This window comes from Maylandia zebra, linkage group LG13 (assembly GCF_041146795.1).
Source record: "Maylandia zebra isolate NMK-2024a linkage group LG13, Mzebra_GT3a, whole genome shotgun sequence".
NCBI lineage: Eukaryota > Metazoa > Chordata > Actinopteri > Cichliformes > Cichlidae > Maylandia > Maylandia zebra.
In genome coordinates, this window is record NC_135179.1 from 26449346 (window position 1) to 26475354 (window position 26009).

Genomic DNA, 26009 nt, shown 5'->3' on the forward strand with positions numbered 1-26009 from the left:
TTGTTTTAAGCTAGCATGAAGACTGAAAATGCTGAAACATCAGGACTGCCTCTGTATATGTATATGACCCCAGTCACACATGGTTGCTAGGGGAAAAAGTGTATCAAACTCAAACAGTAAACAGTTACTGGATGAGTTGCAAAAACAGTGCCATCCTAAAAACCTCCTTGTGATTGCTTAGGTTGAAAACAGACTGCTGCAGTTGCATGAAAGGTGCCGACTTGTCTGCAAACATTCTGCAGTTTATTCTCCATGTTGTAGTGAAACTTGGAAATTTGACACACACCAGAAGCAGAGAACATTCACCTTCAAAATAAAAGCTGTACTTTACTGCTGCAACCAACACAGTTCAAAAGGTGCAACTTTGACTTTGAAGGCAAACCAAATCTGTTTACAGTTTGTATTGCTCTCGTCACATTTTCACTACCACTTGGCACGTGGTAAGTGTTTGCAGACACATCCCACAATCAGTGACTTTTCCCTAGCAACCAGCAGATGCCAGGGTGTCACTTGACAGGTCTTTGGGCTGGTTTGACTGGGTGTTTAAAAATCGATTTCACAGCAACTGCCAGCAAGTGGTTGCAAGATGGTTACTAACTGGTCTCTGAGATTGTGTGCCTGGAGCCTAATGTGGTATTTATGTTGCCCTGCTGCCAGCTTTCATTTAGTATGACAGCAATATCATTCTCTAAAAACAAAAGCACATGTTGAATTTTGCTTCAGGGTCAGTAGATATAACCTGTGTTAGCTTTTATGTCCTATTGACATGATTAAGGACAAAAGTCTAACAGCAGTTCATATGTGCTTTAACAATACGTATTTTGCATATATTGTTAATGAATTTCAATTTCTGATTTGAAATGCTCATCATTAAGTGACCTAACAGTTAAGTATCATGTTCAACAGCAGACAGGTACCAAATTCCTCCACCGTGTAGCTTCGTGGCCCATCGTTCCCGTCTTGTTCTCCATACAGTGATAACTGCCATAATGAGATTTGCCATTAAGAAAGAAAAGAATGAAAAGGACCCCAGCCATCTGTATAGCTCACTATAGTAAAAGACTGAATGCTATCAAGCCAGAATTCAATCACTGAATTATAGCCTCTTTGTGTGCGTAGGGCTAGTGAGTACCTCACACTATATTCATTTCAAAAAGGCCTCAATTTAATTAGTTCTCATATGGTGAAAAATTCATGAATTTGTCTGCTATCCCCGCTGCCATTGTTGTGAATGACTTAAGCGGTGGTGTTGGGCTTTCAGGCGGTTTGGAAGGAAAAACAGCCCCCCACAAAAAAGAAACAACTGTTTATGTAAATAGACATTGCGTGTTTACTTGGTGGAAGAAAGCGAGGGCCCTGAACAGAGTGCTAAGCTTAGCGTGGCTCTGCCAAAGGGGACCTCTCACCATCAACTTCAGTCTTATTAAACTGATTACCAACTCCAGCTAATTAATCAGAGACAGTGCCCTTTCTTGTCATGCAGGGAGGGAGCTCTGTGTGTCTCACAGAGTTCCTCTCTCACTGCCTCCCCCTCCCATCTGCTCGCCTCTGTTCCCCCCTTTCTCCCTTTTCTTTTTCCTGCTTTGATTGAAGTAGGGGAATGGTAATTTTCATGCATCATCTGGGCCGGCAGGATGGGAGGACAAGTAGTAATTACGTTAAACAAACAAGGCCGAGATTGCTTGAGAAGCTACCTCTTTATTTAAGCTCGCGAAATACGAAAACAGGGTGAGAGCATAATGGTTTCAAAACGCATTTTACACCCCATTTTGTTCATTGAGTTTGATACGGTTTTCATCTTAGATAAGGAGTTGTCAAAAAAAATGTAAGCGAAGACATAATTGCCATTTAATAGCAGTTTGGTTGAGGTGCTGCAGCGTAAGAAGTTCAGGGATTTGAATGTAATTTTTTGTCAGCCTTTGGTTTCTGGATAAGCATGTTGTGCAAAGCCAACATGTAAAGGTTTGCGGCTGTTAAGGAGGCATGTTCAGTAATCTAGTTAATCTTACTGTAGTTTTATAGGCTGTTTTAGACCAACAAAGTATGTTGTTTTGGCATAACAACAGAAAGCCAACCTGCACTTTGCAAACCTAATGCTTCTAGCACTGTAATATAGACTTTCACAGTCTGTATTTTTAATAGGCTTAAAAATACCTGGTGTGATTTCATTAGCATGATTGGGTACACCCTGAAAAGAATTTTGATAAAGACGTCATCATCTGCATATTTAGTATCATGGCCACGACTATACGGCATCTATGAAATCGTAAAAGTTAAAAGTCTACAGTGCAATAAAAAAAACCCAAAAACAAACAATATTCAGAAATGCCACGACCTTCTCTGGGCCCGAGCCCATTTAAGAAACAAAAAGGAAACTTGGCCTTTGGAACAACATGTATCATGCAGAAAATAGTTTTTCTTGCTTATTTTAGCAAGACCATGCTAAACGACATTCTCCATGTTTTGCAACAACATGGCTCTGAAACATTTCCTAGCTCAGTGTTCCCAAACTTTTGAAGCCACAGCATGTATTTCACTTTAGAAAAATCAAACGGCACACCACCAAACAAAAATGTCACAAAAAGCATACTGATAATTTTCCACCATGGACCAGGTACAGCGGAATTGGCTCGGTTTGTTCCCAGTATACCTTTTTTGCTTTCTTCTCATGCTAGGGCCTTCATCTGGGTCAGATTGACTACTTTTTCTTTTCAAATATTTATCTATTTATAGCACTGTGTTGTCTCACTCACAGCATGACTATTATGTAATTTCTTCTTCGTCTTCTTCTGTTTTACTGGCAGTTAGCAACCAATTTAATTAGAGCAGATAGTTGCACTGCCCTCTAGTGGAAGAGAATGTAATTGTTCTGCCCGTTTCTCACGCTGGTCACTTAGAGTACTAATCAGACGGAACCAGATAATCTTCCACGGCACACCTGATCATTTCTCGCGGCACATAGTGGTTGGGAAACACTGTTCTAATTATACAAAAAAGGGAAAAAAACAGATACAACAAAAGAAGTCCAACACTGAAGAGCATCTGAAGTCCTATATCAAAAAAGAGTGTGAACATATTAAGCCTTACAAACTGCAACAATTGGTTCATTCAGTCTAAATAATTCATTACAAACATTCTGCCAACCAACAAATTTTTAAAATGACAAAATGTTAAAGAACTAAAGAGCTGCATGAAGACGGACATACTCGCTTGCTTGTTGCATAAGTCTGTTGTGACGTGCCGCACATATCCAAAAGATAACTTAATACTTAGATCAGTTTCTGTGTTTTACATTTAAAATAGAGAAAAATAAATGCTTTTACTGCCATTACCTGCAGAAGAAGACTTGATTTGTTCTGTTTAGGAACCAGTGCAGTTAAACAGGTACATAGTGGCTTTGTTTTTGCCAGCTGGTTGTAAATAACATAGCTCAAACAGACCTTAATTGGACGTTCATTAAGTCAATCCATGCGTGTAAACATAGCGGAGGTGTTTAGCCCCTGCTTCATACAGTGCATTCCGTCTTTTCTCCTTGAGTGCGATTCTTTTGCTGCTAAACCTCCCAGAGTTTAAGCCTCCCGTGATTAACCCTCACCGCTTTCCACACGCTCAGAACCAGACATTTTTAATGCCCTTACAGACGTTTACGTTAAGTTCATGCACTGCTGTGTCTCATTCCGGTGACTTGGCGTTGCATGTTTAGTCACATGTTCTAATTGCTTTTAATGGCTTATTTAACAGCGTTAATTTTTCAGTTATTCCACAGCTGGCTAAATCGTTTCTCATCTTTCATTTCTCGCTTTTCTTTCCTGAAACTCACGTGTGAACCACCTTTGTGTGTTTTTCCATTTCACATCAGAAGGTGTTTTGCCTAAAACAACAGAACTTACCACTAAAGGTCAGTAGGGATATGCAACGTTGTTTTCTTCACACTTAACAATGCTTGCTTTTACAGTGAATGGTAATATTCAATCAGAACAGTTATGTTTAGTAGCAACATTGTGAAAAAAATCTGAATCAAAACAATACAGTGGCATAATTATTTAATCTTAACCGTCAGACGAGTATACAGTGAGTGTTTCTGCCTGAGGAAAGGGTGGTTTGTGTGGGAATGGGGCTTGAGAAGCTCAGATCCCCATTTTCCCAACTTACGCTTCCCGCTGTTCTGTCTGATTGTGTCATCTTTGTCTTAGCCTGATGTGCTTGCCTCCTCCTCTGGAGAGGCTAATGCAGGCTCTTTTTTCCCCTGCAATCTCACCAAATGCCAAGTGTAACTGGTGCCCTATTGCTCCTAATTAATGCGTGATTAAAGAGTGAAATAAGGGATTCTACCAGTGATTTGTTTTTTCAAGGAGTAAGAAATTAATCCCCTTTGGATCTTGCAGAATCATTTAAGGATTCTCCTTGTTCTGTTTATCAAATAAACCAAGTAATTAGAGACTTTAGATAAGTAGGCTAAATTGATGCCCGCCCTATGTCTTCCCGAGCTAGTGTTGGCTGATAGAAACAGCTGTGTTGCTCTGGTAATGTGCGGCATTATACTTGTCCAATAACAATGCCCTTTGTGTTTGGTAGTCGTGTAATTACGCTGGGGAGCCTCCTTGACCTTGGTAAGCGCATCTATCTTACTACTGGATCAGTGTATTTCATTTCTTAACACACAAAGATACATCACAGGGGAGTTTACTGACATCCCCATGAATGTAATTCAGAGTACAGACTACATTACTGGCAATGCACAATTGTGTAGTATGCAATAGTGCAGTTATCCAGACTGATGATACACGCACAGCCTCCGGCTATTTAACAGCGTAATCCCCAGCTAACTTATTGTAGCCCTACTGTATCTGGCAGACCAGCAGAGTGATTTTTATTACTTTCCCCCGTGTACCCAGGGGAGGCATCTTATCTCACCACTTGGTTTTATGCAGTTTGGTTTTGAAAGGTCTACAAATGTTGGAAATTTGAATTTAGTCTGACCAGGTAGACACACGAAGCAGCGACTTCACTTTGGTCCTTTGCTGCTCATCACCCCTCCTGTATGGAACAGGGTCGACCATTTCTGGTGTTGCATCAGTGTTTCCAACACTGCACCTGCAGCAAGTGTCCAGCCCGAGACCTCAAAAAGACACTTTGAAGCCAAGCAGGGCCGGGCTGTGTAAATGACTTCATCTTGTCCAGATGAAAAGGAAAATGTTAGGTTTCGGCATCACGAACAAAGATTGAGCACGTGTGTTATGTTGTCATGCTCTTTGCAACAGTTTGACTTTTAGCTGGACTTTTTACTGTATGAGTAATAGTCCGCAGAGCCCAGTAGGAGTGAGATGACGAGTACAAATTAGAAATGTCCGCCATTTAATTAGTAATCTGCACTGAGAAATATGGTTTCTGGAGCAGTCACAACAGAACTGTATTACTTTGTCTACTGCAGTCATGTGAGGGAAAAAATGGGGTTAATTAGTAAATATACTTTTTAGGCTGTTCCTCCAGTCATTATACACGTCTTTGTCCCTTTATCAGTTTACCTATACTAATGTGGAACTACAGTCACACATTTATTAGAGTGTAGTACAAACTACACACTGACAGCTAATCAACTTTAAAGAGAATCGATTTAAATTTGCATCCTTAATAGTTAATAGTTTTCTTCACCATTGGAAACATTTGCATTAACTTTTAATTATTCACTATTATTATTACTATTATTATTCACTAATACTAGTATAGTGAATAATTAACATTGTTCTTATATGTTGTACTTTTGTACTCATTTGATTTTACTATTTATTTAAGTTGCCCTATAAATTTTTCCTGTATATAAACAAACGTTTATGTTTACATTATTACTTCCTCATTTGCACGCATGACATGAACAATACTGATACCTGATGTGTATTACACACGTGAAAACGACAAAAAAACTCAAATAAAAACAATGCTAGGTGCTGTCAAGAGCAAGCCAAAGGAACAGGTGGTGATATAACCCTAGGTGTATAAAAAAATGTTGGCCAATTCGAAGCATACAAAAGTAACAAAGTGGACAGACTGATGCAAAAAAAAATTAGAAAAGGTTACAGACCCTTGATGTTACAAGACAGTAATCAGTAATCATAAGTTTCTTGTGCGTGTTGACAGGGTCTAATGTGGATGTAGCCATCGTAACATAACCTGCTGATTTGTCAAAAACAGTCTGGGTATTTTCGCTCTCACCATCTTGTTTTTTTTTTGAAACCATAATTTCTAATGTGTATTTATTTTTAACTTTATATTATATTAATATTTCTATAGAGATGCATATATTATATATACTGTAAATATGATATATTTTGCATTCTATTTCTGTACCACTGTTTCTGTTTTTTGCTCCATTACACGGAGACAGATTCCTTGTTTGTGTGCAAACTTGACATAAAATGCAATTTTGATTCTGAACCGAGCGTGCTAAGTTTTGAGCTAACACTACTTATCTTGGTTAGCAAGCTGCACCCGTTGACTATATGGCTAACTCAAACTGGCTTTGATTATTGCTAATTAGCTCTATATTTTACTCATTGAGGACATACTTACTGTTGGCTTAATTAAAAACATAGCATCCATATTATTTCCCTGATAATTGCATTAAAATGCTTTAAAAGAATAGTTTAGAGCTTTAATTTACAGTGACGTGAATAATGTAACACTAGCAGATAGCTAGCTACCTGCACAGGCTACGGATACACTTCTTTGTCGCTGAATTTAGGCCTTAACATAACTTAAATGAGTGAGTTGAAAAATCAATGCCAGCAATACAGTTGTCAAAAAGGGAACAATAATCTATATTTACCAAAGTCATTTTTGTACCATTAGCATGTTTGTATTTGCTATAACATTTAGCATTTTAACATCAGAATCTTGGCTTGCCTTTGGAGCCAGCGTCAAGTGGCCATCGATCAAGGGATTTCAGCAATGGCTTCATTTTTAAGCCCCTGAGTTTCCTGCTGAGACTCTTACTTAACTTAGCTCCTAACAGTGAAGTGTTGCGTCAAATGTATGCTGTTGGTACTGCATAACCACAAACCCAATATCTAACATGCACCTCCCTTGAAACTCAACAACATATTGCGTGAACACAGCTAGCAATAGGGGGTTAGGGTTATGTTGACAAAGATGTGACTGGGATAGGGTTAGGGTTATCTGACTGACCTGTTCAGTTCTGCTTTTTCCTCATATCCAGCTCCAGCTCCTTGGTTTTTTTTTTTTGGGGGGGGGGAATGGGGGTTGGCAACTTTATTTTTCTCGAATTGACTGCGAGAGAATAACAACTCAAAGAGATTAGTGTTTTTTTTAGTAAAATTATTGAGAAATTGAGGTAGCCCAGCGCAGGTATGCAAAAGCTAAATTAAGCTTTAGAAAAACCAGTGGTCAGGAATTCCTCAGTAAATGCACAAATGAGTACAAGTATTTCTCCTCTTTATGTCATAAAGAAAATTCTAAAAACAAACAAACAAACAAAAAGAAACCCAGATTTTATTTAGTTGAACTTTTCGGTAGATTAACAGTTTAAAAAAACAAAAAACAAACAAAAAAACCCCTCATTTTTCTTTTTTTTTTTTTTGTTTCTAGGTTTGTTAGCTCATAAAGACATTAGCACCTCAAGAACGTTAGCTCTACCATCCAGTTTCCTTATTGGCACAATTCTATGGCTAAAAGCTCTTTACCATCATTAATGAAATTTACAGAGGCTTACATAGTTTTGCATCTCTGTACAGCTTTTACTGTAAAAGTTTAAGAAGATTAGCAACACTTTAAATTGGAGTTACCTGTTCAGTTAACTACGTGTGCTTGTTTGTCCTCTTTGCCACCCATACTCCTTTCTCTTTCTACTTTACTAATGTCTCATGGCTTCCCTTCTCTGGGCACACAGTCTGTCTGTGTACTTCGTTCTTTTATGGCAGGGCTAGCACTGAGCCTTCCTCTAATTAGATCAGGAATTATGGTATGGATTAGGTGAATGAGGGGCATGCCAGTTCTTCTGACCATGGTAGGTATTTCATGTCACTATTTCAAAGTTATGTGCTTAATGCCTTGCTCCCCCTCCTAGGTTTGCATTATAACACAGCTGCAGGAAGAGTGACAAACACTGTTAATCTCTTGTTTGCTGGCAGTCCATTACAAAGGGGTAAAGCAGGATTTTTTCTCCAGCGCTGTAAACACTCAAAATTCAGCATTGTCCATTACCTCTTAAACACAGCTGATAACAAGCATCATTAATTAAACTGTGGGAGTAAGTGGGGTTACATAAATTGAAATTAATAATCGGGTGCAAACAGAAATAGAATGCATGTTTCTGAATTGTTTCCTCAGAAACTCCCAAATGTAGCTACGTAGATTAAGAAGGTTTGGCTCCTGTTTCGCTTGTGATGTTTCCACCAATCCTAGGGATAGGTTTAGTCATGGAGTGCTCCTTTAATTTGTTTGCCACATTCTCACATTTTCTCTGAAAAAATGATCAAGTAGGCATTTAATTACTTTAAGAAAATAAATAACTTCCCATAGCTATTGTGCTGCTGCCAAGTCTGTTGCACATAAGCTGCAAAGAACATGAAACATTTCACCACTTGTACTTGAAATACTCACTGTGGAGTCAATTTGGAGCAGACGGTGGCAGGAAATGTTGACTCTAGGATGTAGCTGGGGGGGTGGTGGAAACTATACGGCCTGTAAGAGCGAACTGACGGATATTTTTGTCTTGCTGAAGAATTATAAGCAACAAAGGAGGCTGATAGACGACTGTATACATAAGTTGTTCATTGTTAGCCATTATGTCACATCTAATTACATCATAAAAGCTGGATTCTGGTGTGTAATCACAAAACATCAGCAAGAAGTGGAGCATGATACAAATCAAGGCTGGTTTGTTGTGTTTAGTGTGACATGAAAAACCAGCAAGCTCTCTGAGGACTTCAGCATGCCTGAGTGAAGAAGCAGCAGCCTTTAGCACTGTTGTCGGGGAAAATCAAGTCATGGCATGCCCATATGCATCCGACAGTAGTCACAGACAGACTGTGGCATTAAAATGCTTTATAGGTAATAATCTTTATATATTTGAATAGATAATTCAATCAGTTCACAAATATTCTTCTAATCTGAACACAAATTTTACAGGTAAGCATAGGCAAGGACTCCCAGGAGTGATCGCTGGCACTGCAGGCAACTGAGTTCACTTTCATGCATAAATAATAGCCACACTGGGCCGTAATTCCACCTTTGGGAAAACACCAATCCACCTGATGAAGACTGATAATCAAAATCTGGTAGAATTCTCCGAAATTCCCAAAAGGTGACAGCAAATCCCCCGTGAACCAAATTGAGTGATGGGTTGGACAAACATCTGCCAAAAGCCACAGTTGAAATCCATATGGCTGGAAGTTAATTGGCCAGTGCAGGCCCGGGCTTGATGTGAGCTGGATACATAACAGCCTGTGTCGTTGGGCAAAGGTGGCTTGAGGTTTGAGGTCAACACTTGGTTTCATCTCGTACTGTTTCACATGGGCGTCCCAGAGCTTATCTGAGAGCGAGACAGAGAGGAAATCTGCGGCAAGATTTCCTGCAAATGGCATGTTAAATGTCTCATTAACGCCAGTGACCTCACCCTAATCTATCGCCCGTTTCCTTACGGGGAGAAGGATTGTAGTCTTTAGAAAGCCAGTAACTAAAAAGACATGGAGTGATTTTGATTATTTAAAGGTTAAACAATGTTTTTTTCAATTTTAGTCAATAATCTGACATAAGACAAGTGTGGCAGGATCTTTGGTGAGTTTGGCAGGTTTGCAGAAGTCTCACTAATAAAGAGTCACAGATTTCCCCCTCAGGTCCTTCCCATGTTGGAGAGGCTTGATTCATTAGGACAGCAGGTCTCTTGAGGGAAATCTCAGGGGTCTTCTAAGCATACAGTTGACTGGAATAACACACAAAAACACTCCAAAGAGGACGGAAAAAGCGCCTCGTGTTTCACTGGCGCAAAAGACTACAACAGGCATCATTTGCATGCTTTACTTTTCCTTTACATTTTTCACATACATTCAAAACAAATGAGTTTCCCCTGTCAACAAATTGCCATAAGCACTCCACTCCGCCAGCCAAGGGAATTTCCATTAAAGGCGCTTGAGTCAGAATCGGCGTACAAATAAATGACGAGCTCCTGGGAAATCACAGCAACAAGCAGATACATGTTAAAACACAGGAGAGGCTTCTCATTTGAGCTGGAGAGGGCTTCCCAAAATCCAGATGTGATGGAAGCACAGACGGGGCTCAGGCCTCCTCAACAGTAATGAAGCAATTAGACAGACAATTATGAACACCTGTGACGCTGATTGGCACCATGCGGCTCGGGCTCCTTCCGCGGCGCTAAAGACGCCCGAATGTTGCTAAAGTTAACCTCTAACGAGGCCTGTAATGATGACGAGGGCCAAAACCCACCACACTGATGCATGCACACGCACATAGGCACACACTCACAGGAGGTTCGCATTAGGAAGACAGGCTCATCCCACACAGGCGCTTGCGTCATGTATTATTGAAACCAGCTCTTGTATAAACACAACTCCAATAAATTGGGGTCTCAATTTTTCTGATTCATTAAGGTTAATGCAGTTTTAATTAGTGCTTGATTTGAAGCCTATTAGGTGCAATTTATAAGTCCTTTTCTGGGACCTGCAAAATGACGTTGCTTGGGATTAATACGATAAAAGGCACAAGTTGGAATTGTAGTCCCTCCTGGGTTAATGCGCAGACGCAGGGATTCCTCTCTTTTCACTGTAACGGATTGTTTATTTGCACAACTGCTTTCAGGCACATTAAAACAATCTAATGAATAGAGAGCTTTGGCTTCAGGGATTGCATCACCCGCTGGATGAACAAATGAAATGGTGGTTAGGCAGTGGCCTGATTAAAAGGATGCTCAGGAAATAGGTTGAAACAGGCTAATATAATAGGGCTTGCAACAGCTTTTCACCTATCAGAGCAACTGTTCAGCCCAATCCTGATTAAATCAGACTGATGATTATTTCAAATGCTATCATGAGAAGGTGGAACATAGGATAACATTTTGCTTGAATAATTAGAAGTGTCATTTTAAACAAGTAATTTTATTTTGCTAAAAGGAAGGTACTCTGAATTTGTCAGACAGTAGGGGAAGTCTACATATGATGTCATGCATGTGTCTCATGACACATGACAAGTGCATGGCATGAAATAAGACCCTGACAGAAAACAATGCATTATGTTATATTATATAGTATTTGATTACAAAAGATGATTATATAATCTTTTATATAATCTATTTAAATATAGTATTAAATGAATTTTATGAAGGTTAGAGAAGTATATGTGGTATGAAACAATATTATTATAGATCAAAATCTGATAAGGATAATTCATACAATAAGTTAAAAAAAAGAAAGAAAACAACTCAAATGCTTTGTTTAGTTTAGTTATAAACAAATTATAAACACAATCCACACATGTAAAAGCAAAGATGTTGGTAGATCAATCAACTTTTTAATTGATGAAGTCATCCTTACCTAATCTGTAGTCCACATTTTCACATTGGTAATTTTATTGGCATAATCAGAAAATAATTTCTAAACTAAATAATCAGGAACATAATGACCTATATAAATCAATAAAGGGTTCCAGTATAGATCCTTGTGGAGTCACTAATTCATTATATGCTATTCTAGTGTCATCGACTTTAAAAGTCTTGTAATATTCAGGATATTTACTTATACTTGTGGAAACGAATACTTGTATGCAGGCTAATATATTTGCAGTGTCTGTTGTTAGATAAGCTGCTAAGAGTTCAAACTGATGCAAAACGATATTAATAAAAGCTTAAAATAACCTTCTGTGTGCTGTAACGTGTATTACACATGTGCTTTTCTCTTACGCTTTACTCACTTTTTCAGTTTTCATTTTAAACCTAAGATGCTATTCTATTTTTTTGGGTTACTCAAAGGTGTTGTTTTGACCTTTTCTTTTTATTGCTCACGGTCACATCTTCACAAACATACTGTATAGTCAGGTTCTGATTGCACATATAGTACATAATTGCTTTTCTTTTTAAGAAAATGTCTTTCTGTGATGTATAGAAGCTTTCTCAATGTTTCAACTGAAAAACAAAGTCATGACAGGGTTAAGGATTCCCAGGCTGTACCTTTAATTATTGAGCCTGGATGGAGGAGACATTAAATATAGCACAAAACAGTCTTTCAACATGAATATCTTTAATTCAGCTGGGCCACACAGGTGTTTTTAAAAGCATCTCTCTTTGCTTTCATACAATGTAAAACATCAAAACCAGAGCAAACAGTTAACAGCCCCCACAGCTTCACTGTGAGTGATAGTGAGACGGCTCTTGAAATGGTATCAGTGCAGTGGAGATGGCTGAAAATTACAGGAAGAGAGCGTAGAGCTGAACTGCTGACAGCAGGAGTCACAATACATTAGCAGATCCTCGAGCCGGCTGCTTGTTCGGCGAGACGATCCCTCTGCACTGACTCGAATTGTGAACACACATTGTTTGACGTTTTCATTGTTACATTTTCTTTCTTTCCTCCTTTTTTTTTTTTTCCACATGGGAGAAAATTGTGCCCCAACAAGGTTATCAAGCAGGTGGAACTCCTGCATTTGGCTTGCAGGTTGTGGTGGAGAGCTCTCAGTTTTGCATGTTTGGAAATTGCCACCAGAAGTGAATAAAATGGTCCCATCTGTAAACTCCAGCTTCGCGGGCCCACTTCAGAGACCTGAGATCAATTTTGGTGCATTTATTCTCTGAGAGAGGCACACAATGGGAGTTCGCTGAAGATCAGTTTTCAATTGGATAATAGGCTTGTGAAAAGAGGGGGATCTAGAGGGCATTGCTTTCACACATTCTTATGGTTTCATATCTCTGTAACACGAACCATGTACTGCTTCAGTCTCAACACCTCTATAAGCCGTTTTTGTTCCCGAAATCAAATTCAATTTGCACCCGGGACGGTTATGAGCCGTACTACTATATTGTTAGACCACACTGAAGCTCTTCTTAATGAGATACTCAGTCATATAATCAAATCGAATCAAATTATGTCCCTGTTTTCTTTTAATTTTACAGCGCAGTGCATCAAAGATAAGTTCCAATCAAAGCAGAACTGTTTTGTATCTTCCGTCCATCCACTCATCCATCTATCTATCGGAGAGTGCAGCTAGCTGAGATCTAAAACATGCTGCTGACACTGTCCTCCTCCTCCCCCTCTCTCCTTTAACCCACTGCAGCCACTAGATGGGGTATGATAACCACAGAGAGGCTTTCCCAGTGGGATGCCTCCAGCTCTGATGGGTGCTGCCGCCGCTACTCCTGGCAGAGGCGAGGAGAGGAAATTGTCTGCCAAGTTTACCACAGATTCCTATCAACTTCTCATTAGTTTTTACTGTTTCTTTACAGCCCGCATAATTCTCAAACAGGATTTAATGTTTTTCTCATATGCTTAGGTACATATTAGACGTGGAAAGCAGCAGTAAAAGTTCAGCTGGAAAAGCATCCGCTGGTGCTGTTGCTCAGTTCAGCTCAGTTTCCAGTAGCTGTGCATTTTAATGGGCATAATGAATTATCTACATAGTTTTGCAATTTAGCGCTCCAGTTTTTGGCTTATTTTGTGTGTGTGTGTGTATGACTGATATTTTAAGCTTCAAGTTTTAGACAGTCTAAAGCAATAAATGGCACTAAATTACATGTTTCAGTAGATTTATGAAGGAAAGAAACCCAGCTCAAAATGACTTAATAAGCTTGATTCAGGAACTTCCTAACCAGGTGTGATCATTTACTTAAATGTACAACTTAGATGTGCTATAATTTAGGCTGAATCCTGTGCTCAGTTTTGGTCGGTGTGCACCTTTTATTTAATATACACATCACACAAACACACAGACGGGCTGCCGTGCCACAGCTCTCTACCTTGCCAGGATCATGACCTGATTCATGCACAGTGAAATCTATAGCAGGGGAATAAACCTTAAAAACCAACTTTGCATTTACTTTTTAAAACTTAAAAAAGTCAGCTATCTGTCATATGAAAACAAATTAAATCAAATGGATCAAAGTGTGTATTTTAAACCCTGTTTTTTTGACGTTTATGACAATAACAATTAGTGCTATTCATCTGTTATGGTTAGCAATTTGTTCACCGACTGAACTGGGATGCTTGTCACACTTCTGGTCTACAGTGCAGCAGTCTGGGGCTCATAAACTCTGTTGGGCTCTCAGGGATATCCACTACAACAAGGACTTATTATTTTACTCATGATTGACTCCTGAGTTTTTGCTCCATTATCTCCAAACCTACAGTTTGTAAAAAAAGAAGAAAGAAAGGAACAAAAAAATGTAAAAAAAAATGTAAAAGAAAATAAATAAATGTAGTTGAATGCAGTTGATTATTACAGGCTCTCCCTCCTTTGCATTATTACACAGTCAGCGCCACGCTGCTAACAATCAGTAATGATTTGTTCAAAAGAAGAAGAAAAAGACTGGCTTACTCTGATCATAAATTGAAAGCATGCATGTTTTTAAAAACACCATCTCTCTTGAATTTCGTGCTGATGTACACTAATTTGTGCCTGCAGTCCTGAAAATGACTAAACAAATATTTTGGGGGTTAAAAAAAATCTCTCGTAATTGCATCTCGCTAGTGACTGTGAGGACGACTTTTAAAGGCTACTGTATTGGACTAGTGTGTGTGTGACAGAGAGGGAGAGATCGGTGAAGACTATAAACAGCAATCTTATTTTCTTGAGCTCTGTAAATCATTGCAGACAAATTGAAGCTATAATTTCTCTTGCCAGTCACCGGGCTTTGCAGAACTCTTGCAATACCTCTGATATTCTGCAAAAGTGTCTTTAAATCACTTTTTATATCCTATCGAGGAAAGCTTTGAACTATATATTCCTGAGCAGATAATTGTTTCACTGTCCCTACAGTTTTATTGAGATGTTACTGAAATCTGAAAACACTCACAGCGGCGCCTACAAGAATAATAACTCTGTGGTAGCCATATTCTAATGAGCTAAAGGGAACGTATTCTCCCTTATCTGCATTAATGCTTTAAATGGTTCACAGAGAGTTCATTCACATCAATGGACAAAATAGATTTATTTTACTTGGGGCACCTATGTCAACAGTAGTTACAGGAATTACTCTGGATGTGATCCCATTATAGGATGTCAAATATTTTGATGCCATTGGTAAATGGCAAAACGGTGTGGAGGACAACAACTGGATGGCAATTCTGCAATTCCTGGATCAGAATAAAAAATATGCAGCCCGTCTGCTCACCTCTGCAATCTCAGGACTCACCCCAGCCGGCAATGTAATACTGAACAATGAATTTTAAATAAAGTCAAACATTTGCTTCATGCTCTTCTACAGTTTAAACAAGACATTTCTGATGGAGACGTGTGGATTTATTGTAAGTAAGAGATATAAGAGATAACTTAATCCCCAATTGGATTGTAGACCCCACCTCCACTTCACGTGGCTCCACCCCGTCGCACCGCTTTCTTGACCTTTTGTCTCATTTCTCGGCGGGTAATGAATGCTTTCGGACTATTTCAGACGAAAAGATCTTGCACATAGTCCAGAGCATTGGAATGTCATATCAGAAAATCACCCCATCAGCATGCTGGTGTTGAGAGCAAACACAGAGCGAGGCTGCGGCGCTCGCAGAACACTGGCGGACTAGGTCGTCTGGGTGTCAATATAATAGACTGGCTTATGATGTGTAAATAACACACCACTTAATGGTCCTCTCCCACTCTGTCAGAGCATTTTGAATCACATGGAGGGCAGCGGCTTGCTCTCCACAGGGTCTCTTCATCCACTACTCATTCAGCTCGCCTCTTTCATCCACAGAATTTTACAACAACTGCTCTGAGAGATTAAAATGACACCCATTATGTGAGTTTACAGTAATATTACAAGATCCGCTAAGAGGACATGTCTGTTAATTTTGTTAGGGGAACTGTGGTGAAATATGCTTATTTGTAGCATAAGTGCAAAATCCAAAATGTCATTCTCTCTACTGCGTGTGTTTCCAGCGCCTTTAGCTATAACCTGTTTTTAATTTTCCTTCCACTCATTTTCCCAAGCAAAAGTATTTAAAATTTCAAATATCAGACGTCTCAAGTAAAAGGAAAAAAGTTGACTAAGCTTAAGCTGCTGCCTCAATATATACAATAAACAAAGATATGCTACTTTCTACAACAAATGTGCATTTTATGGCATTCTGAACCTCTAATTAATTTTTCTTAAGCAGAAACCTTTTATATGTGTATTTATGCCTAAATAACAACCTTTTACAATTGAATGTAAGTTCCTTAACTGAATAAATTTAACTAATTTTTCTCATACACATTATTTAAGTTTTTATTTTTAACATTGAATTCTGTTTACATGTTTGAACTTTTATTTAAATGTTTCAAATGCACTTATTGTGTTTGCATTAGGTGTATTTTGGATTATTCACTCTAATTCTAAGATGCAGGTAAACTAGAATACTTTTTAATATTCACTCCTCTTCACTTTCTTCTATACTCTATAAATGTGTTTAAATAAATTCTTACCTCCCAAATGTAAAATATTTAAATCCAGCATTTACTAAACATTACAATTAATTCAGCAAGATGAATGAGTGCATGCAGGGTAGAAGACACATTATTTCAAAAAGTACTTAGAAAACAAATACACCCCAGAGACATTATGTGACACATAGGCTAATATTTTTGTGATTTAATAATTAAATAGACACCTTCTTTTTGTAAGTGTTTGATGTTGGGTGTCCTTACAATGGTGGAAAACACCATGACATTTATTACAATAGCCTTGAAATTACTAGACTGAGTCAATGACACACTCGCACCGTGTATTTGCTTTATTTGTTTACAAATTTGAACATATTTGACATTAATACAATGGAATGCTTTCTGTGTTAATTTCACACCCTGCACCGCACAAATGAGCTGCAGCTCTCTGTAGTTAAAAGTTAGAGGAGGTCCTGTGTGCTGATACCAAAATAAAAGAAGTGCGACTACTGCTTTACAAATACACACACACGCTCAAAGTAATGTGACGGTAGTGCTGTGTAAACACACACAGGTAAATACGGGTCTTAAGTCAGTTGTGTAATCTGTAGTCACTTGGATAACAAGTTCCAAGATGACAAGTCATTCACACCTGCTGATGACATACCTCAGGTGTCATTACTGGTCCTTCCCTTAAAGACCTGCTGCTCATATGATACTCTCCCACTGCTGTAATAAATAGATATGACCTCAGTAAACGGATCACTCATGAGCCGTCTTTGATTTGGTCACTGTTTCCATCAGACCCAGGGGACTAGCAGCAGTTCCCACATCCACTGACCTTGGAGTCTCTTTAGAGCCCTTTCCAAACCCGCTACTCAAGGTTGCATCCAATCTGTCTGTAGTTTTCTACATTAGCAAACCTCAGCCCTCCTTCAACCTGGAGCCCCTCTTGAAAACTAACACCTGAGTGCAAGGGCCATGGTGAGAGGTGACATGGGAGTGCGGGTTGAGGTGGGTCAGATAGAGCGATCAAAAACAAAACGATGGGATAAAAAATATGATTTTACCTCCCCCATAATCCCGGGCTTCCAAGAATGACCTTTGATCTCGCAGCATGTGTGGTATGCTGAGCCGCCTGCTCGTGCTGCATGCCGCTCTGATCCTGGGAAGCAATCACCGAGCGCACCGCTATCAGAAAGGCTGCTGGGGGAAACACTCTAAGCCCGAGTCTGGAGGTGAGCGCCGAGCAAAAAGCAAATGTGCAGGGATGGAAAAAATAACCGAGTGCAGCCAACCACATAGAAGCCTGATGGGCCAGAGCACTGCATGATAAAGGTAAAGTGGATACTGTATCTACAACACAGCCTGGGGCTGAGTGTGATTCAACAGCAAACAAAAATGGAATGATCTTAACTGGTGAATTGCCTGCTAAAAGAAAAGATTTCCCCACTTTAAGAACTGTATTAATGTATTAGTTTGCATAAATAAAATTACAATCCCGAGTTTTTTTACTTAGAAAACAAATTCTTCTTCAGTTTATTATGACTGCTGCGGCTGAAATAATAATACATTCAAAATCTCCTTTTTTAAAATATACATTTCTGACTCATTAACACCAAGATATTTTTCATCAGTGTTTTGTGTCTTTTCAAAGGTGTCAAGTCCAACCAGCAAATCTGAAATCACTGCTTTACAAGCTCCATTTGAATGCCTTAGGCACAGCAAATTCCCCGCATGTGCATTTATTTGATTGTTTAAGAGCGATTTCCGGAAACCAAGTTTTGGACGAGGCAGGAGCTGCCTTGTAACAATTATGGGGTTAAATGGCAGTTGGCCACACAGGAGGGCATATGCCTGCTGGCAGCCTCTTCCTGCTATGGATGGGTCAAAGGTCATAGACTTTTCAGGAAAAGTCCATTTCTCAAGCACCCTGAAACAGGTGGAGGCCCAGACAGCCCTGTTTACTCAAACAGCAAAAGGAAAACTGGAGAAAATGGAAAGATTCAACCAACGTTTGGACTCAGACATTTACTGTGGCTCGTTTTGGTCATGTTTATGCTGCATTGTGGCTGACGCAAGATTCATTAATATCTTTTTAAAAAATTCGGTGAGCTCAGAAACTGGTCTTTTCAAGGCTCGCTAAAGAAGCTGTATATTCTGTGTTCATACTTTAGAGCAACTCTGACTGAATAAGAAGTGCGGAAAAAGGAGATTTAATTGTGAGAATTCAAGGAGCAGCATTGGTGCTACAATAAGTGTGGCGGCCTGTGACAGTTTCAAAAAATATAATAATGGCACTTGTGTTTTTACAACTGCATCACTTGATCTTCAATCAGTGGGAAAGGGTTAATACACTGAATTAAAAGAAAAAAAGGGCAAAAGGCAACTCGGCCGAACTCGACCCCTCAGTGCTCTCACTATTTGGATTGGTTAAATCGCCGGGACCTGGAGCTGAACCCATCAGGAAGGGCTTAAGTGTTTAGGATTAGGGATCTAAAAGGCATTTGGAGGCCCTGAATCAAACCCGCAGGACCGGGGCGGAGGACAGCCCTGGTGTTTGGCCTGCGCTGTAATCAAACAGGGGGAGGTAGGACCTTAGCACACCTGCAGGAAGGGCCCACAGCAAAGAAAAACGTCCCAGCGAGAAGGGCAGGCGAAGTAGCGGGGCTTTTTTCTGTGGCTGCAGAGTGACAACAGCTGGGGTGTTGTACGGTGGTGTGGCCCAAGGGCAAGGTCAGCCCGGCAGACTGAGGGGGGAACAGCAGGAGGATTGTTTTCACTCGGGTAGTGAAAACAGCAACCGTGAAGCTCCTGAATGTGCCAGCTGTGGTTGTGGATTTCTAGTCCACAGCCTGACCCCATATTAACACTATGATGGGAAGCTGGATTGCTAATGACCAGTGGCCTCTGGCCTCACCTGAGCTCCTCCCACGCAGCAGCAGCTAGATCTCTGGACACACAGTGAGTGCACGTAAGGAAATCCTAACCGCTTGGATTCTTAAATTAGACGCCTATTAAATGTTTATTACTTTTAATTTAATAATTCCATGTTCTCTAACTAGAAACCGACATAAACTACCTGAATAATAATGAGATAAAAAATTATTTTTACGTTTTAAAAATTCAGGTTAAAAAAAAGTGATTTAATTTATACGGCATGTCTGGGATAGGTTGGTGTATGGTTGCAGCACACAGACGGTCAACCTGAATCCATCCATGAAAGCGTCAGGATTCACACATGTCCTCGGGCTTAATTGGGCTGGACAGTTAACATCAAAGAAGCTGGGCTTTATATGTAATCTGTTCGCTCCTCTGCCACATTCTCGTGCCGGCACTTTTTTTTTTTTTTATATGTTCAAACGTTGTAATGAAGGTCATTCTCCATCAATTCACTTTGATCTAAAAATGACAAAAAATTTAGCATTTTAATAAAAATTCCCTCATTCCGTCTTTCACCGCTCAGTTTTGCCGTCGCCTTACACCCTCTTTTTCTCACTTTTTCATTTTCACCCCCCCTGCCTTCTCGTCTTTATTTTTCCTCTTTCATCGTGTGTGTGTGAAAACAACTCGGCTTATATAAGGCAGGTAAATGAGACTATTCTGAAAGAAAAAAAAAGGATGACAATAAAAATACACCCTGTCTCATAATCGAGCCTCAGACATGTCCTAACACCTGCAATAGCTTTATAATTAAGCCGTGTGAAAGTACCTTGCTTTATAATGATTAGTTACTTTTATAGGCAGTATAGAGTCAATTATGTGTAAACTATAAAACATTTTTTGTGGCAATAAAATTCCTCTCTGTGGAAATTCCCTCATAGCAGGCTAAAGATTATCATTTAACCTCTTAAATTGAAGGGAGGTTTGTTGACTTTGTTTATTGCCACGCCAATCTGAATCAGTGGAAAAATGACTGTAATAGTCCCCTGGAATTCTCCTATAAAAGAAAAAAATAACCGATTTGCTTTGAAAGAAAGTTGCACACCATGGCACGCTCAGACACCATCTTTTGCAGCTGTGTGTTTCTATCAGTCGGTTATAATGAGAAATCAACTGTCTTGCAGATCAGCTGCTGAAATGCTGTAACGAGCCGTGAGTGCTAATACTTGAGGATCAGTTGCACTGGATGAGGCGGCTTTATCCAGTTATTAGGGTAATGTAATGGAGTCTCCTAATCCAAACCCACCAAACCCTTCCACCGTAGGGGGCACAATAGTGAGGCAACACGTTATTCCAGCACAAAGCTGACTTCCCCGCTAATATAGCAGGACACTGCGGCTCACGGCCTGTTCAAACAAGTCCTTCACAGTATCTCCCATAAAATGATTTTCTCCCTTCTTTCTCTCGCGCTCTCTCCCCCTTTCCTGGGCTAACTCGCTCCCCTCCAACAAACGCTCTGCTGGCAAGGCATATTCTACGCTCTTTAATGCCAAATTAAACCCCAACTCTTTTATTTTAAATGAGAAAAGGCAAAAGAGAGTGCTGACAATCTTGATTAGGCCAAAGAGAAGGAGGGGAGAGAAGAGGAGCAAAAATTAAACGGTATTAAAAAATATAGAACATTACATTAATGCCGTCCGGCACAATTGGTGCTAATTGGCAGATAATCCAGGAGCTCTGGGCTGCCTAATGCTGGGCTGAGTATAGGAACAAACTGGGCCTCTTGTCCTCTCCCACCACAGAGTCCTACAAGCCATGGGATGGGGTCAGAGCGTGGTGGAGGAGGAGGGATTAGCACTGGCATTGTTGGCTCTTTCCACTGGAACATGACCTTGACGAGAGTTTAGTCCCCCCCCCTTCTTCCCAATATTCCAGCAACATGAACTTTAATAGAAGCCTGACATTCCAACACCTTTGAATGTGAACCCACTTAGGAAAGCCCTCACATACTGTATTTACACAACCCCACACTATAACGAGCGTCTCAAATTAGGATTATGTATGGATTCTAAAAGAGTAAAAGGGCATACATAATTTATGCACAAACACAAGCTGATAAAAAACAGAATCTGGTCAAAATTGAATGAAAACAGTTTATCCTGGATGCTGCAAGTATTAGATCAACAGTTTTAATAACGCGCTGGGCTCTGAAACAGCTGCTCCGTCTATAACAATAAAGTTAAAGTGTGCCAAAACGAGAGTGGTGATCCAAAGTGCTGTGGGAAAGCCAGTAAATGTTATGTGTTTTGAAAATGGTTCTGATAATCTTTATCCTAATCCCTTAATTGGGAGTCAATGTGGGTCTCCGGTGAACATACAAAGCCGCTGGCTGGAGGAAAATCAGGACGGAGAAAAGCTCTTAAAGGGGACCATCTACACCTGGGCGATGAGCGTGCTTTTCACTACTCCGAGGAGGCTTTCAAGCAAGTCCTTGGCTGTGAAAGTTCCCATGTTAAAAGCACTACCTATTAAGGTACATCCGAAAGAGATGTATTTCCGCACAGTGTTTGAAGATTTCCCATTTGCATGAAAAAAAAGTTCCCCTGTAAAACTGTAACTTGTGAACTGATCAAAAGCCAGAGGCCGTTCTCGAGTTGAATGGCTTTCCCCCTTTGACACGAAAGAGGCTCTCTTGAGGCGCCTTCACGGCGGTGGCCTTGGAGGTTAGGAAAATGTAGCCCTTCAGACCATACGGGACTATTCTCTGGAGTCTGGACAACACTTGAGTCTGAAGCAGAAGAAAAGAGCCGGTTTGCCGCTGTGGATCAGTACTTCAACAGGCCTCGCTAACATTCCATAAGAGGGCTTTTACTATTCCTATGCCCGGCCTTTCATGTTGAGAGACGTGTGTGTGTGTGTGACTGTGTGTGTCTGTGCACTTAGGTACGCATGTGTATAGCTGTGCTGCTATTAACATGCTAATATTATTTCAAACATACAAAAAAAAACTTGTTTTAACTATAAACTATAAAAGTGATCATGTAAAAAAAATATTTTCCTAAGTGTTCTGAAACATGCACAAAATAAAATGTCTTCATAAGGGCTGGCCACATCCACACACACACATCCACACACATCTGTGGCTGAATGTACATGGGTGCAATCCTCTCTTACAAACATCTTCAAAGTGGAAAGTAGAGTGATAGTAAGCTAGAGCATCTGGACCATTTGTTATTGTTTCCAGGTCTACCGAATGTGTTTTGACTGGATGCTCTGCTTGAGAGGAGAGCTGCGGAGCTGCGTAACGACCGAGCGAAGGTCTCAGACCAATAAAGTGTCCCCCGAGCAGCGAACACGCCGCTCCAGATTGATGAGCCCGTGAAGCTCAGGCCAGCCCGGCATCAACGCAGAGATCCTTTCTGCTTCCCTCCATCTTTCTCCCACTCTGTGACTCAGCTGGTTTCACTTAGAGAACACGGAGAGAGCGGGTCACGGGGTCATACCATGACCTCATCAAATTAGCCCCAACTGAGTGAGGTGTTTAGCACGAGTTAAAACAAGTAATCTGAAGGGCATTAAATGCAAATGCGACGACCATATGCCCACTTCAAACACGATAGCTCCTATCCAGCCACGTCCCCCCCGTGCCCTCTCACATACACACAGCAGAGCCATTCACATGTCTCACTGAGTGGGGGGCTGTTAAGATGACAATGGGGTTCTGTCATGCCGACCAGGTGCAAAACATTTCAACTGCTGGCCAAGTTCTGGCCTGTTAGATATCTGTTAAAAAGAACATTTGCAACGAAGAGCCTGCAACTGAATTACCCTTTGAAAGAAGATATCGCTCACATGTATGTATTATCTGCATCGATATCACATTTCATCCTGGCCTTAAACTTGGAATATGGAAATAAAGGCAGAGGTGCTTACAAAGGTTATACAGCAGTTCAGGGAGAAGTAGAAAAAAAGAGGAGCCAAAACAGCAGGGTAATACCTCTGCTGTGCTTCATAAACGCTACACCATGTGCCCCTGTTAGTGGGAGTGAGGGCCTGGTCAGGCTGTGGAGATTATGGGCAAAGACTGATTTTGCCCCCTCGGGCGGTGGCCAGGCTGGGAACATGTGGCAGCTCATATGTGCTAATAAGCACCTGTGGAGAAGGAGGAGAGGGAGCTGAAAACCCCCGCCGGGCTCTACAGCCGTGCCACCTGCACAGACCTCCGCTGTGCCTCTGAATCAGTGAGGCTGGGAAATCTGATGAACATAACTACCACTGAGACACAGCAAAGGAAAACTGCAAAGTAAGACATCTTTAGTGCTTGTTTTGTGCCTGAGATCACTCGAGCAAACACAGACGTTCGGGCAGTGCTGTACTTTTCTTTTCCCTTTTGTTTTTGACTTTCTACAGATGGCATTATTTTCTTTTATCTCCTTCTTGTTTATCCCTACAAGGTCTTTCCTTGTTTAGTGCAAAACAAACACGTTGCTGCAGTAAATGCAAAATCCACCTCTTCCTGTGCAACAGTCTCAGGAAATGTCACACTAAGGGATTTAAATAAAGTAGTCAGTGCTTGTAATGTCGATTGAATTTACAAAACTCTCAATGATGTAAAATAGCTCTTCAGAAATGTGTCATGAGTAGCACATTCAGGCCTGCGGAGACTTGTATAAGAGTCCCGCTTGTTCCAAGTCGATAGTGTGTGTGTGTGTGCGTGTGTGTGTGTGTGTTTGTGTGTGAGAGAGAGAGAGAGCACGCGCAGGCCACGCATTTTCAGCCTTCATCTCATTCAAAACGGCGCACAGCTGCTTACGAGGAATGTGAGAGCAAAAAGAAGACATTGTGGGAGAGCACCCTCCTGTCAATCAAAAGAAGTCTTATTAAATTTGTTTAAGCTGTGAAAGCATTTTGCAGAGAAGAAACAATGTTCTTCATGTGTTCCTTATGACCACCGGTTCCCCTCTACTCCAATCAGACAAATTTTTGTACAAATTAACAGTGAGAAAAAGTATTGGATTTATTTTTTTCACTAAAAAAGAAAAAAAAAAGGAATAGAGAGAGAAAGAGAACATCACTACTCCCAAATCCACATGAATAGATTCTTTCTTTTTTCAGCTAACGGATAAATAGAAATCAGCGCACAGGAAAGTTTTGCACGAGGTTAAGTTCATACCTGACAACGAGTACAAATGAGTTTTTCATATCTGTCAGTAATGTATCTTAGCGGCACATGCTTGCACGTGTGAGAAACGGGCAAATACCTAAATGTCGACTTAAAGAATCAGCCATCGGTGTCTCCGGTTTACGTCTCTTGCTTGCTTGTTCTCCCATCCAAGCGCTCCGTAAACCACATTAAAACCTGCCACTTTTTTTTTCTTTTTTAAGAAAATATGCATCTCTGTAATCTTTAGAAATCTGCTTTGAGCCATGAGTGATGTACTTATGCATTTTTCAATGACCAAATGTAGAGAGTTTATCAGCCTCTGGTGATTTATGGGATTTCATATTTTGCACATCTGGATCTCATATACACAGGAATATTTAAGACACCACTTTACTACACTCTGCATACTTCGTTGACAATCGGGCTATATCACCCCGAATATCCTCCTCTTTATGAGTCAGGAGGCAAATGCCAGAAGGAGCCAAAGCTCACCAACACAAAGCAACAATTTACTGTAATTCAGCCCAAACACACTGAAGTGACTCATCAAGCAAGCTCGGACCCTCATGATGGGCTAGTGAAAAAAAATTAATTTATGTTTAATATTTGAAGAACATTTAGACATAAACTATAACGACGCTTCAAATAAACTTAGCCAATTCTTGTTATTCTCAAAGTTTTGTTGAAACATTACTAATAAAATTTCCAATTTGAGTTTTAATTGAACGAGCGCGAGAGCGAAGCTGATTTTAATTTCTTCCCCAGTTATGGATGTTTGAGGAAATTAGCCTGTGTCAGCACAAGAGTTATCAAGCACATTGGAAGATACCGCACATTTGAGCTGATGTCTCTGAGCTCTTAACTTCCAAAGTGCGAGTCGAAAACACTGCAAATATACGCGCGTCATTAATGGAATGAATTCACATCATCAGCAAATTACATAGTTTAGTTATTCTGCATGATTCTTTTAAGGAACCATAAACTTAACAATTTATCTAATAATTTATAGTCACTCCAGCCCGTTTCCTCGCTCGTATTTTATTGCTGACTTTGTCAAACATAAATTGTTCTTGCTGGCTTGACGTAAAAACTGCTGCAAAGCATCTGCGTTCTGCACCTGAGAGATACTAATGCAATTAACTGCATGAACAAATTTTACCTTTCAACAGACACGCTCGGAAAACATATGATAATAATTCAGTGCAACCCTGAAACAAAGCACTCATCGAACCGGTTTACATTCATCAACTTTATAAAGTACAAGAAACTTTTTACCCCAAATTGTGTATCGTGAAGTAAATTAGGAAAAATAAATGATGACGTGCACAGAGCATGTGTAATAAATAAATATCACGGCGTGTTTCGCAATTCT